Source organism: Dipodomys spectabilis, unplaced genomic scaffold (assembly GCF_019054845.1).
Source record: "Dipodomys spectabilis isolate Male_0828 unplaced genomic scaffold, ASM1905484v1 ptg000203l, whole genome shotgun sequence".
In the NCBI taxonomy this organism is placed as follows: domain Eukaryota; kingdom Metazoa; phylum Chordata; class Mammalia; order Rodentia; family Heteromyidae; genus Dipodomys; species Dipodomys spectabilis.
The window spans coordinates 3,127,247-3,143,664 of NW_024870880.1; the positions used below are offsets into that span (position 1 = coordinate 3,127,247).

Consider the following 16,418-nt stretch of genomic DNA (forward strand, 5'->3'; position numbering starts at 1 on the left):
CAAGTGATATACTGTAAATGTTACTACAATATCGTGTGTATATCTAAAATTTCCTTTAAAGTAATAAACTCTACTTTAAAATCAAGTATTAGTTATTTTATTCTCTGAAACTTTTAGATAAAGACTGTATATCTTTGCAATGAAAAAAGGTCAAAATAGTAGTATAAAAATTTAAGAGGGAATCTGTCTTCAGAAATATGTATACATATATATATATATATATATACATATATATATGTATATGTTATGTGCAGAAAGATATACAGTTTAGAGGTTATTTGTCATCAGAAATATGTACATATATCTAAATTTCTGTGTAGAACGATGTACATTATAGTGAAAAATACATCTTAAAACATAATTAAAATTAAAAAAAATACATCAAACCAAGTGCCAGTGACTCACTCTTATAATTTGAGCTATTCTTGGTGCTGAGATCGTAGAATTGTGTTCGAAACTAGCCCAGACAGAAAAGTACTTGTTAGAGTCTTATCTCCAATTAATCACTAACAACAGGAATTAGCTCTGTGCTTCAAGTTGTGGAGTACTGGCCTTGAGCATAAAAAGCCTTGGGAACAATGCCAAAGTCTTGCAAACAACAACAACAACAACAACAAAATGTATCACATTAATTTCACAAAAGCAAATTTTAACTGCTGTGAACATTTCTTAGAAACATGAATACATGCCCCTGGAAAATGTTAAGTAAAAGTATAGAATACTTACGTCTATGTTAAAGACATGACTATTTAGATTGTTTAAGATATTTAGGTGACAACAACAGATGCTGGAGGGGATGTGGACAGAAAGGAACCTTACTTCATTGTTGGTGGGAATGTAAACTTGTTCAACCACTTTGGAAAGCAGTATGGAGGTTCCTCAAAAGACTTCACATAGAACTCCCCTATGACCCAGCAATCCCACTTTTGGGCATTTACCCAAATGTTTACAAACAAGACCACACTAAAGCTCCCAGCACAACTATGTTTATTGCAGCATTATTTACCATAGCTAAGATATGGAACCAACCCAGATGCCCCTCAGTAGATGAATGGATCAAGAAAATGTGGTATATATACACAATGGAATTCTATGCCTCCATCAGAAAGAATGACATTTCCCCATTTGTTAGGAAATGGAAAAACTTGGAAAAAATTATATTAAGTGAAGTAAGCCAGGCCCAAAGAAACATAGGTCCCATGGTTTCCCTTATTTGCAATATCTAGCATATGTATGAGTCAAGCGGAAAAAGTCAGATAATGTGATGTTAGGAAAACGAACCCTTAAATATGTATTTTAATGTTTTTTTTCATGCATGTTTCTAACGCATTTATAAGATTATTTCTTTGTTGCTTTGTATGTCCCTCCCCCACAGTGTAACCCCCGCTTTCACTATATTTGATGTCAGTATAACTTGTGGAGGAGATGGGGATAAACAAGTCGTTTAAGGATTCAGGTGGACCTGTTGCAACAATGAGAAGTACAAAATGTCATGTCAAAAACGAGCTTTACAATGTCGGTGTGGGGGGGGAAGGGGGGAATGATTGGGTGGGGGGGAGGGGGGAGGCTGGGAAGGGAGGTGAAGGGTAAACAAAGGAGGAGGCTGCAATGCTTGGTAAGAAATGTACGCATTATCCTGCCCATGTAATTGTAACCCCTCTGTACAGTATGTTCTCAAATAAAATTAAATTAAATTTAAAAAAAAAGATATTTAGGTGATGATTAGGAATTAAGAATAATGATAGGTAATATATTGGGACTGGACTTTTATTCTAATGATTATATAAAATTATTCTTGCTTGGTATATGAATTATAATAAGTGATAAACAATTTAAATGAGTTCCAATGCAAAGGATTATCAATTCTTTTGTAATTTCAAAACAAGAAATCTATTCAAAGGCTAGTTTGCTCTAAGACTATATTTGTTTTCTAAAATTAATTTAGGAATGAGTTAAGATTTAGATAACACTGCACAGCAGAGGAGAGTGAGAGGGGATAGAATGATGACCCACATAGGAGATGTATGTCATTGGTTCTGTGTTTCAAAAAACAGAAACACTTCAGAGAAGAGAAAGATGAATATAAGGTGTCCCGAACCAAGTTTCATTTTTATCCACCTAATAGTTTTGACTGAGAGTCAGAGAACGTGGAAAAAATAGAAAATAAAGTAGAAAATAAAGCATTGTGTAAACCTGTTACAGTGTAAAGAAATTGTAATAGGAATATGATAATTAATTTCCAAAGAATTAAAAGAAAGAATAGGTAAACTCTAAAGGGAAAAAGAATGAAGAGAGAAAAGAAGCAAAATAAAACCTTTATCAATAACAAACACAAATAAAGATGATATTAAACCAAAGAACAGATTGTACTAAGTTTTGGGATCTTAATGTATTTACATATTTTGGTTGTTGGTAATTGTGGGGATTTCAACTTGGAGTATTGCTCTTGCTAGGCTGGCATCATATCAGTGGTTAATTTTAGAATAGCGGTTCCCTTTCCATAAGAACATGCACCTAAGTTGCACACCAATTTTTTCTAGCTGCCTACCTTGGCTGGCCTGGATTTTGCAGTCCTTCCAATCTTAGCCTCTAGATAGTGCAGGATGGTGGATATGATCCAGTGCACCCAGTTATGGGTTGAGAAGGAAGTCCACTAAACTTTTGGCTTGGGTTCTGTTCTCAAGCCTCCTAAGTAGTTAAGAGTAGAGATGGGAGCCCCTGGTGCCCAGCAGTAACAGTATTTTTAAAGCAACTAAACATATATATGAGTTAGGCTTGTGATTATCTCAGGAAAAGAATAAAAGAGCAGTGAAGCACAAAGGACAGTCAGAATTTTAACTAGCTACTCAGAGGCTGAATCAGCTTAGCTAGGTACTCAAGAGGCTGAGATCTGAAGACCACTGTTCAAAGCCAGCCCAATTGTGAAAATACATGTGATTATCTCCAAAAAATCAGAAGTGGAGCAGTGGCTCGGGTGGTAGACCACTATCCTTGGGCACAGAAGCTTAGGGATGGTGCCCAGGCACTATCAAGCTTCAGGAATGATGAATACATTCATGAGCAGCTGCACACGTGCGCGTGAACACACAAACACACCAATGCGACCTTCTTTATTTTTTTTTACCATGTTGTACCCTATTGCCATGTATTAGCTCACAAATTAACAAAATCAGCTAAGCAGCTATTTACATGTAACTGATCATGTTTCTCTAAAGTCCATTCTCTTTTTGTAAGCCTGATTTTATTTGACACAAAAGTAAATTATTCAGGAGGGCAATTCATCTCCCTCAACTCTGTAGTATTATATGATTGTTTAGGTTCTTCCTAGCTATATGATTTTGTGAAATCCTGCATCAAACAACGTATTCTTTCACGAGAAAGGAAGCCTCTGTCAAACAATTAATAATAAGTTTTTGTCCTCCTGGCAAGCATCTGTAGTTTTATTATCATCATATATTTCATGATCTGTCTGTGTATTCCAAAGACTGCTGTGAAAATAAAAAGACCCTTCTCAGCACTTAGCATTCGTATAACATTCATAGGTATGAAGGTGTTTAAATATTACTGAAATTGCTTTGGAATAAATAATGTTCACCTTGATTATCTTGAGAAAGAAGAATTGGTTTCTCAGCACTTAGGTAAGAACGTGAGTGAAAGAAACAAAAGGAAAGTTTGGAACAACTAAAAACATACATTCAAAAATTAATTCAGTACTTAAAAACCTGCAGGAAATGCAAAGATTTTTTAAAAAATCAGCTATGATAAGCTTTTGAGAATCCTGACTACATGGTTGCCTACTGTTGTGAGGACAGTGGTTAAAGCCCAGAATCGACAGAAAAATCTGTACATAATGCCATGCACCTGTTATTCCAAGTCATTCTAAATTCCAGGAAGAATAACATAAAGTGGACTGAGCCTAAGATCATACACAAGGAGGAAGCCAGATTCTATCTGAAAAATAATCAGGGTAATTTAGGGCTGGGGGCATGACAAAGTGGTAAGAACACCCATTTAGGAGACACAAGACACTCAATGCAAACTCTATTATGGGTATTGAAGAAAAAAGCTATGACTTTAAATAATTGGAATGATTGTAAGATTTGAGTATTTCAGTGGAGAAAAAACCATGAGAGAGATAGAGTGAACCCATGTTGTGATCTTTTCTACTTAAGCTATAATGTTGTGTGGTACTCCAGACATAACAGAGTTATCTTGCAAATGAGCATGGATGTGCATTTGGGTGATGGAAATATTCTACTTACACAGGTATAAATTAGATTTTTTGGCTAGATTGTAGTTCTTGAACTAAGAGCCTGTGTGATGTCCCTGAGCTTTTTCTCTCAAGGCTACCACTCTACTACTTTGAGCCACAGTTCCAATTTGATTTTCTGTTCGTTGTTTGGAGATAGGAGGCTCATGGACTTTCTTGCCCAAGATGGCTTCAAACCATGATCGTCAGATCTCATCCTCCTGAGTAACCAGGATTCCAGGCATAAGCTGTCTATTTTTTAAATAATTTAGTAAATCATACAGTTACAGAAATTATAAATTATCATTACAACCGGTGTAATAGATGTGTGTATGTATATATCAATGCATACAATTAGAAGTATTTTATCATATCTTTGTATCTACAGTAGATTTATGAAAAATCAACCTTTGTTGTAAAATAAAATGAAAACAAAAGTTATTAAGGAGGAAAACAAAGGGAATTGTCACGTTTCTTGTTGTTGAATGGAGTATGAATTGCGAGAATCAGTGTGGAAAAACCATCTTAATTTAACAAAATGGATAATGGGTATTGATTGCAATCTATCTATATGCCCATGTTGTGCACCCTCACACATGAGTGTCAAAATCAAACCACAATTTTTGCTTTTGTATTTAATGCATCTGTTATAATTTAGGGGATTGATGAAGTAATCAAATAAAGATTAAAATAATAGTAAATGAGGCTATAAGTTAGAGCTGAAAATGTTTTTAAATATTATAATAGCTAATTAAATTGAATTTTTTTTACTTTTACTCTATTGTCATGTCCCTCATTCCCACATTAGAAAAGTACATAGAAGGTTCTCACTAAATTATGTGTACAATCATAAAAAAATGTATTGAAAGACTATGGGCACAGTGTGGTTTTAGCTTATTGAGACATGTAGGGGGTAGTGTTTTATTGAGGACTTGCAAAATGTTGTGATGGAGATGAAAGGAGGGATGTGCTTATTCTGGAAAATTGGCTAGAGGATTGCTCCCAGAAAAATAGTGATGAATTCTTCCAAAATATACAGTAAAACCACTTTCACGACCATGTTCACTGCTGCACTACTTACCGTAGCCAAACTATGAAAACAGCCCAGATGCCTTATGTTGGAGTGATGGTTGGAGAAAGTGGGGGCACATATACACAATTGGATTGCACCCATCCATTATGAAGACTGTTATATATAATTTGCAAAGAAATAGATAGATCTAAAATATGTTAAGTAAACTAAGTCAGAGCCAGACACACAAAGGACACATGTTCTGTCTCATATTTGGAACATAGGACTTTATGCAAGTTTACACAACAGTATTTACCAAAGCATGCTGTTTGCAGAAGAGTATTTAAAAGGTGTAATTTCTTATAAAATTGAACTTTTATTACAAAAAAATGAATACCAAGAAACTATCATTTGGAAGATATGAGCGGAAGTCAAAGGGAAGGAATAAACAGAGTTATGGATGAAGAGAGGGAAGGTATAATATTCAATGCAGAAACTAGAAGAAATGAAAGTGGGGTGAGGTTTAGAAGGGTTTGGGAAAGTTATGTAAAGATCCATTGTACTTATAAACTGATTTGTTGAATGGAAATTCCTTCTTACAACTATTTAATAAAAATATAATTAAAAACAATGGAGATGGGGCTGGGAAGGTGGCTCAGTGGAAGAGAGCTTGTCTTGCATGTCTGAGGCCCTGGGTTCGATTCCTCAGCACCACATAAACAAAAATTAAAAAGCCGGAAGTGGCGCTGTGGTTCAACTGGTAGAGATCAAATCTTGAGCTGAATAGCTGAGGTACAGTGCCCAGGCCCAATGTTCAGGCCCCGCGACCGGACCGCCCCCCTCAAAAAAAAACCCAAAAAAACCAATGGAGACATCTGAATCTTAAACTGTGTTCTCTTAAACCATGAGTCAAAATAATAGTTTCCTTCTCAGAAATTTTCTTTGCAGTTTTTTCCCTCAAAATGACAGAAAAGTGACCATCGAAATGAATGTTAATACATCACATTGCATATCCTAAAGAGACACAATATAAAAATCACGGTAAAAATGTTAGAATTCATCACATGACAAAATAACAGGTAGAAAGGATCAAATGCTGATTGTTTTTCCAAGTAAGTTACCTATGTTATCTAATTTAATCCTCACAATAATCCCATAAAGTAGAACTACTTCCATTTCTAATTCTCAGATGATGATATTGAAGTCTTCAGAGTTGGAATTACTAATACAACATTGCACAAATGTTAAATCTTAGCCTGCAGCCCATTCCCACCTTCATTCTAATTTATGACTAAAATACCAGAACTTAGTCCACTATTTCTAGGAAAATTTCCCAGAATTATTGTTCACACTCTAATAATATTTCACTTTATCTTTGTTAGAAAATACGAAACTAAGCAGGATGCTGGTGGCTCCACCTGTATCCCTAGCTACTCAGGAGGCTGAGATCTGAGGAATGCCATTCAAAGCCAGCCCAGCCAGGAAAGTCCGAGAGATTCTTATCTATAATAAACCTCTAGTAAACCAGAAGTGGCACTGTAGCTCAAGTGGTACAGTGCTCCACTTGAGTGGAAAAGCGCAGGGACAGTACCCAAGCGCCACGACCAACCAAAAAAAAAAAAGGAAATAGGTAACTGTAATATGAAAACTCCAAGTTCATAATCAATTTATGCCTCCCTGGTGAAAGGAACTGCTAAACTATAACATTCTTGATTCTAGAAATCATATTCTATCCCATGACAACACTGAATTGCCTGGGGATCCTCATCTCTGTTTAACACAGTCATACTGAAAGAATAACCTCCCCAATTCCTGCTGGAAACAGACTTCAGGTCTTATAGACCAATCATTTCCACATTGTAGCTCACCTAAGTTGTTTACTATTAGAGGTATTTTGCTTGTTTTTTGTACCAAACATTTTGAGAGAAACGTATTACTTTAAAATGCTATTAAAGCAAGACTGATATAAAAATCACCTTTGACCCCAGATAAACATTTTACCTTTCATATACCCTAAAATGCAGTCTTACCTATCATTAATGTTAGGAACGAGAGGTTAAAAATCATAGATACTAAGACCTAAGCATGAAATAAAGACTCTCTGACTTGTGAATACAATTGGTTTAAAAAGACATCAAAACTACTGCATATGTTTTGTCAAAATTTCTTGTGATACTGAAGATTCAATCATAAAATATTAACACTTGAAAATAACTCATTTTCTTGGGAGTAGGACACACAACACAAGATTAATCCTAATCATTTTCAAATACCTTTATTTTTCTACAAATTCACTCTTATAATTATCAAGATTATAAAACTAACTGAAGTACAGAGCCACAAAGGAAATAATTTAACTGCATCACCTACATTCAAAAAACTCTTACTACAAAGCAAAGTTATACTAATAATTAGCTTACCAAATTCACTTATATCCTTTTATTCTATTTCATTTACTTTCATAAAAACTTGGTTTTCATGAAATGATGCATAAAAAGCCGATATACCCACTTACATCTTCAGATCTTAACAATATTTATTTCAGAAATGTCTATAGCTCTATAGTCAATGAACTGAAATAATACTAAAATATTCAAAGGCTTTTCAGAAATTGCAAGACTCGCTTTGGGTTGTTATTTATATTGGAAAAGATATTCGAAAAGCCTTATTTGTTAAAGTTGTGATAGTTACTCCCACAAAAGAGCCATTAGTGAAGATCCCATTGCATGTACAAAACAAGTTCAAATGCATCCACAATCTGAAGGTGACACACGCTTTTTGTTTATTTGTTTTTGAAAGGTATATCTAACAAGCATATCCACAATACTGATTTTCAGTGAATATGATGGGATATTCAAACCTAATAAATACATGGTAGATTATCTGAGTGAGAATAGCTATGATATTACAAAGAAAGTTATTTTCAACAGAAATCCAGAGTTTATCCACCTTGTGTTTCACAGGAATAACCAGAGAGTAATACCTGTTTGGTCAAGTGAGTCAAACTCACTCCATGAGTATATCTTAAAAGTATAACCAATTTAAGAGGTCAAATTCATATTTTGTACTGACAGTCATCTTACAGCAATAACTTACTACCTAATCATAGCTGTATGTTCTTACCTAACACATAATAAGAGCTGAAAGTGGTCTCTTTTATCTAACTTAATATTGTATATGCTTTGATTATGATGATGTTATTATTTTACAAATAAAATGTACAGAAGGGTGTATCCACAGAAATGACATGAAAGAACACTGATGAATAAAAACATTGCAACACAGTTAGCTCTTTGCAGCCTCACCTTGTCCACATTGGCAAGCAGCATTGCAAAAGCACACGCACACATATACACGTACACACATGTGTGCACAGGTACACACATATACTTGCATGCTAAATTCAGGGTTTAGTACAAAAAAGAACAAATAAAATATTAGTGATTAGGACAAACGTTAATTTGCCTTATTACAAAATAATACACAATCCAGTCACCATGGGTGTTACATTTTACTTGCCTCACCACATGTGACTACTTAATTTATTTTAATTAATTCATTCATTTGTTTGGTGCTAATACTAGGCTTGAACTCAGGGCCTGGCTCTGTCCCAGAAATTGTTGTTTTTTTGTTTTAGTTTTCTCAAGCTTAGAATTTTACTGCTTGTCCCACAGCTCCATTTCTAGCTTTTTCTGGTTACTTTCAAATCAGAATCTAATGGACTTTTTTTTTGCTTGGTATGGTTTCAAACCACAATCCTCAGATTTCATCTTTCTGATTAGCTAGGATAAACACATGAGCCACCAGTGTGGCTTCTAGTTTTTCCTCTATAGCTATCTAATGCACATACTTAGATAGTAATTTAAAACTTAGAGTATTGAAGCAAGTTGTACAGTGATGATATTGTCCTGTCAGAAATTTTAGCTAGTAAATTTCTTCTTAAAACCATAAACAAAAATACCATGATATAATATAAGAGAACTCAGAATTGAACATATGACTTTTAAGAGCGTTCTAGTAGATCCATTGTTTGTTACCCAATATTAGAAAAAAAACTGTATAATGCAGTAGCAAAATAGAAGTCTTTTGTAGGAATACTTAATTACCTTGTTTTTAAAGACACTTGTTTTCATCTAAAAAGGTAGGCCTGTCTATTGTCTTCATGTGATTTTGATGATTGAAGGTGCTTAATGAGAAGTCAAAGTGTATTGTTAATCCTTTGCTATCAATTAAATCTCATCTTTTTTCTTGGAACATATAATGATTAAAGCAATAATTCAGGGATTAATCCTTGATACCATTTTCCACAAAGTTTTGTCCCAGATACAATCGGCCTGCCTTCTCTAGCTGCTTTCCTAGCCTGGACCTATTCCTTCACTCTACAGGAAAAGTGTGATTCAACTGATTTCAGGCCGATCTTTTACTAGAATTATCAGGAATTTAGATTCTTCTCTGTAATTTGGTCAAAGCTATGTCTCTTTATGAAGGCTATTAAAATGTATGTACTAATTTCAATAAATACATAAATTCTATTTCCATCTCTTTTAAAAAATAAAATTGCTTGCTCTATAAATTGATCAGAGGCATGGATTTTGTGGCTAGCTAGGTCATCGCACATCTGTCTCTCTCTTCCTCTCTCCCTTTCATGGTTCTCATAAATAATATGACTGCTCCATAATTATCCTAATTTATTTTGCTTTTATATTTTTGGTTGCATCATTTCACTTTCTGTTCTGCCATTTCCCAAATCATTTACATAGAAGTCACTATTTCATATTTTCTCATTCCTAGAATAAGCTGCACATGAAGACAACACTGGTTCTCATTTTCAGTCTTTACCTTTGAATATGGAGGAAAACATTTCCTCTGCTCTCTATCAATTCCCTACTCTCCAGTTAGAATAATTTCGAATAGTAAAATTGGAAAAAGAGAAAAAAAATCATGGTGAAATAAAAGATGTAGAAAATTCACTGGATTTTTCTGACCAGTTCAAACAACGTGAACTATTGGGGAATACATGTGCACTTCATTCAAAATGGTACTCAATGTCTCTGGTTAGGCAATTCTGATGACCACAATGAAAAAGTGAGGAATGGTATCATTTGAAAAAAAATGGAGAAGTATTCAAGCAAATATTTGTTTGGGCTGCTGAAAATAATCAGCTTACTACAGCGCAGAGACTACTTTCCAAAAAGGCCACTCATGTGAATACTAGGGATGAAGATGAGTATACCTCTCTTCATCGGGAAGCCTACAATGGACACTTAGACATCGTCCATGAGTTGGTGGCTCAAGACAGATATTCATGCAATTACTGTGAATGGCTGGACACCCCTGCACAATGCTTATATGTGGAATAATACCAGGGTGGCTTCTTTCTTAGTTCATCATGATGCAGCTACCAATGCCCAAACTAAAGTCCTCTTGACCCTCTTGCATCTTGCTGCTTGGAATAGAAATAGCAGATGTGCTATTGAAGCATTATATCAAAGCCGGTCTAAAGAACCACTTGGAAGAAACTGCATTTAATATTGCCAAAAAGGTTAATATGTATAACTACCTCTTTGAAGTTGTGGAAGGCTGTAAAAATTGTTCTCCAAAGTCATAATGGTTTGGTTAAGTTTCTTAAATTTCAAAAATGCCAATCCATCTTTGTGTTTGTACAAAATATTTTCACAATACAGAGCAACGGCAATATCTTACTTTAAAAATTCATGGATTCCATGGTATCCTTCAAGTGAATTGCCTGACTTTGATGTCAAAATGCATTCAAGAGTTGTTTGTATACATCTATAATGATTTCTGCAGGGTTTGTGATTTTTTAAATCAGAAATCATTTTAAATTATCTGTTGAAATGAGTAGTACAGAAACTAAAAATATTTCTGGTGCTTGTATGAAAAAATTATTTTTTAAAATAATCTGTATTTTGTTTGTATAATGTCCATAATCTATTTAATTCTCCCCTAGATGTAATACTTTGAATTCTACATTGTTTATTACATATATAGGTTCATTAATAAATGTGTTATTTCAGATAGCATTCCATATAGAAACAGTTTAAGATTCCTTTTTTTCCTAGGTCCTTATAGTATTTTATTTCTTTGGGATAAAATGACAATGTTATCTAATTTCAGAAGTTTTGTAAAGATTATGCTATGTAAAGGCCTTTCTAAGGTCAGGATTTAATGCACTGATGTCAAACTAATTTTCAGTTCAATGAATTACATGTATTGTTACATTTGTATTTTTTAATTTTTTTTATTGTGAAAATACTGTACAGAGGGGTTACAATTCCATGGACAAGATAATAAGTACATTTCTTATCAAGCACTGCAGCCTCCTCCTTTGTTTACCCTTCCCATCCATTCCCATCCTTCCCCCGCCCCCCACTCAATCCTCGCTGCTCCTCCGCCCCACACCAAAGTTGTCAAGTTCATTTTTCGACATAACGACTTGTATTTTTGTAATCAATTTTTAATAACTGTTTTTCATTTCTTGCATCTGAAGAATGAAAAATATGGAATACTTCACAAATTTTCATATCATCCTTGTGCAAGTGCCATGATAATTTCTATAATGTTGTAATTTGGGTAAACGTGCTGCTGAAGCATGTAGTATCCTGTAAATTTAAGTAGTTAATGATGTAATCTTTATACAGGCATATATCCTTGGTTGACTGTTTGTAACTAGGAAACCTAATTGTTCCTAAAAATGCTATTGATCTTACTTCTCTAAAATTCTGTGTATATTGGAAAAACCTTATATTGTTTGGTGGATTGCTCACATTTGCAATTTTTTTGTCAATGACTATTTTAAGTCTTTTTCATCTTAAATTTGATCATACTTTGAAGGCTTTATAGATAGGTCCAAAGGTGATGGCTTTTCAAGTACTTATTTATAAACTCAGTTAGCTTTGTGCAGCTAATGGATTCAATGTAAGCCTTAGAGCTACTTCTAAACTTCTGCAGCTTAAAAATTCATAAATGATATCTTACTGGCACAAATGTCTACCTGACCCTTTACTCTTCTTCCATGTAGCAACAGACCAACCAGAATATCTTACCCTGACAGCATAGATTTTCTTATTGGAACAAAACTAATCTTAGATAAAAGGGATCATAGAGAGATAAACAGTTAAGACAGAATCGTTTAGACTAGAATGTATTTTATCAAAATATAATTGTTTTTTATACCTAACATTTCAAAAGTAGCTAAAGCCAAGAAGGTGAAAAAATTTTTTCACATGCATGATTACCTAATGTCCTGGCCAGTCTACCATCTAACTAGGCAGGAATTTACACTACTGCCTTTCTTTCACCAAATATTTTTATAGTTACAAGAGAAGTCTATATCTTTCTCCCCGATAATAGGCCTTAAATTAGTAATGTTTTAATCACAGTGTTTCCTCTTGTCTCTAGGCTGTAAATCTACAAATGGTAAAGCTTTAGGTCCAATTCTACCAAACACTGAGGTAGAAATAATGGAATAATACTTTAAAACACAGTTGCCTTTGATACCCTAACCACAGCAGAACATTGCAAAACATGTGCCTTTTTCTTATATTATATATAGTTATATATTTTATATTTATACGTGCTGATATTTTATTTCACACAGTGAAACGTACTAGAATTAATTGATAATTTGACAAATAAATAGATATTTATTACAATAAATAGATTGGAATATAAATAATAAGGTTTAGAATGTACATTAGAATATAAAAAGTATCAAAGCAATGTCTTCGGTATAAACTTGTGATATGTTCTAAGTGTTCTTGATCTTCTGAATTCACACTGTAAAAAAAAATTGTTGTTTTCCTCTAATCTATAAAGGATTTTACTCTGGTGCTCTGTTTAATGTTTTAACTCACTAGTTCAAAAATGTTTTCTCCATATTTCTGAAGCATTCCTACTGATTATACCCAAATTTTGCTGATATGATATCTAAAAGGTATCATTCTTCCGCAGGACCCACGGGTCCTAGGATCCCAGGTCCCAGTTATCCACTTCATCAGATAACAAGAGCAAGATTTCTCACCTAGGCTCATGAAACATGCCAAAAGAAAGTAATTGAAAATCCATCTCAATTCTTTATGACACTGGAATTAGCAGTAAGCAATTGTGAAATGCAATGCAACTGAAAATGAAAGATGAAATCACAAAATCTGAGAGAAAGTACAGTAATTCAAACTTTCAGTTTACAAATGACCAGCCCATATGAGTGACCAGGATCACAAATGTCACAAAATTATTTTTAATACCCCTCTTATAATGATTACTGAAAGATTTCAGTCCAGAATAAGTAGTACAAAAAAACAGTTCCTAGAACGATAGATCCATAATAGGTCTACCAAGGCTAGGTAAACTTGACTTACAGGTCAAATATAATTCACAAACACATTAATTGAGAAGATCTTTAATGCTTCAAAATACTGGTACTTCAGTAAAACTTGGTTCTGTAGAATAAAAATGTTATCATTCTCAAACCAGTGATAACCTACATTTAATCTCCTGAAATCAGATTCCTTTTCAAATAATCTTTTAAAAATCACATTCACCAAAATATCATTTTACAAGTAGATGATAGTGACATTACAAATTTTTCAACTTTTGAGTGCAAGTTACAATTGAGTTGATTTATTTACCCAGCAATAACGCCAAACAGGTTCAAGCATTCATTAAAGTGTAGAAATCGTACCACCCACCATTTGTGTTGTTCAGTAGATGCCTTCCAGAAATGTGTCAAATAGAACAACCTCCCATAATTCAAACCCAAACACTAGCTAATAAAGTAAGTTTCATCACTTAATAAGGTAAATTTTAAAAAGTCAAAAATAGTTGCCTTATCATATGTTGTTTTATGTTTTCCCTATCTGTCTAACATAGTAAGAAATATGACTAAAAGACATGAATATAGGTACTCATCAGAGATGTGACAAACATAAAATCTGTCTTCTATTTCTACCATATTCCTGTATAGTATTAAATCGTAGTCTTCTTTTTTCCAAAACGTATAGGTATAGAAAATATGATCACATGTATAATAAAATAATCACAAACTTTTTACAAAGCCATTTATAAAATTTGTTAGTTAATTATATATTCTAAGCCATTTTTAAACTTTCTTGTTGACTAAAGATTAATCTTCCAAATGGATGAGAATAAAATCATGTCTAGGTGCTTCACATCTCCAGTCTTGCAAATTGTTATTGCAGATGAATGAATTATGGAAATATAAGCTGACATCAGTTCAAGTATATGCAGGATTGAAACTCCATGGAATGTATATAAACCTTGCAAAGTATTAACAGTGTAACAGAATGACTTTCAGGAAGTTGAAACCAGAGAGGAATAATAGTAAAGACATAGAATGAATGAAAAATGGAACAAGGGGCAAGTACAGCTAGAATACTCAATGTACACATGTGATAAAGGAAGTGGTAAATCTGAAATAAATCTTGGAGAAGGGGTTGGTTGAGAATGATAGAAGGAGTAACTCTGATCCAGGAGCTTTGGACAATTAGATGAGCATATTTATTGTAATTCACTTGCACAACCTTTTGAAATTAAATTTAAAAACACAACAAAAAGCATACAAAATCACAAACAAACAGCACTCTCTAGAGATGATGAATATGACCTCTCAAAATTTTAAATAGTTAATGAATGGTAGTCTTGGGAAAAGCAAACAACGCTGTTCAAAGAGGGCAGTTTGGGGTAGCAGAGAATTTTGAACAGATTTAAATAGATTGTCTAAGGTTATGAATCACCTACAGCTGCTGCAAATATTTTCTTCTGTGAATTCTCTTTGTCTGCAATGGATACTCCAGTCCTCAGCCACACTTGATAGCTTGTGAAGATAGAATGGAAGAAACAAGATCAAGAACCCATTACTCCACTGGAGACAGAAGAGTCCTTTATGTATTCTCTCCTCTCTCCTCACTACTCTTTCTTCATACTTTTAAGTCAAGGGATTTTGAATTATATCTTTCATTCTTTGTTCTGGCAAAGTAATTAGACAAACTAATTTACTAAATATTATTTGCCTTTTTTTCTGCCATGCTCTTTATTGTCCAAGAGAGTCTATTAAACTTCACCCCTGCATTTGGTTGCCATGAAAACCCAATGTCTATGTTAATGAGGACAAACTCTAATGTAAAACTTTGTCTCCAAAAAACCGTTCCAAGAAGCTGTCATCACAGATATTTGGCTATATTTTTTTTCTTTTACCTTGAAAGTCTTCTTGTCTCTAAAGTGCCACAAAAATAAGTACTCCACTACTTTTTGGTTCAATCACTTCTAACCTCAAAGGTATATTTTGCTAACAAGATACTTAGAGGAAACCGAAGTATACTCCACTTTTATGTTCTCTCTTAAGACTCTCCTTAGATACCATATCATGATCAGTGAAGTTATTCTTTGCAAAATTATTTCAATAGATTATTTTTTTCTTGGTCTTGCATTTGCTCAGCAAGATGTACGGAAAAGAATAGAGTTAAATGATTCATACCTTGGGTGACAGTGTCTGTTACAAAGGACAATGCTTCTATGTCCTCATTCTATATCCTCCTCTTAGCTCTTGCCTGATTTCCAATTAAGCACAGCTTCTTGGCTTCAAGTCCAGTGAAGCTGAAAGACTATAAGATCTCCTCCCCAAACCGCCCCGCTACACCTTCATGGTTTATCTTTTAAACCTCTTTTAAGTTGCCTCATTTGGACGTAGAATTTATTTTCCTGTCTTCATTCAATCTGTTCTGTATTGTAGTGAGCCAAATAGGTTCTGTAAAATCACTTTAGATAGCAAAATTATTAAGACAATCTATATCAAAAATTTTGGCCTCCCTCCACTGCTGAAGTCAATGCTTAGATAGGGCTTCTAAGAACATTGTTTTCTTGCCCTTTCAATTTTCTCAATTCTTTTATGATCCCAAACTTTTTGGCATATGTAATAAGAGAAGTCTTCACTACCTCATGTTAATAAGGATATTATTTTTTGTGAGCTACTTCGAAATGTGTAATCATTGGAGTATCCAATCAAATTTTTTTCTGTGTTTCAGTGCTTCACGTGCAAAGACATTGTGGAAAGTGTTACAAACAGAAAAGTGTGAACCCAATACCTTCTTTCATTTTGGAGGGCAATTTCTCCCTAAATAT

The 16,418-nt window shown here is 33.9% G+C and overlaps 1 pseudogene; it reads right to left on the reverse strand.

Annotated features, from left to right (window-relative positions):
- Nucleotides 1-11,773: 11,773 nt before the first annotated feature.
- LOC122122085 lies at nt 11,774-11,873 on the reverse strand (annotated as a pseudogene).
- Nucleotides 11,874-16,418: the final 4,545 nt, after the last annotated feature.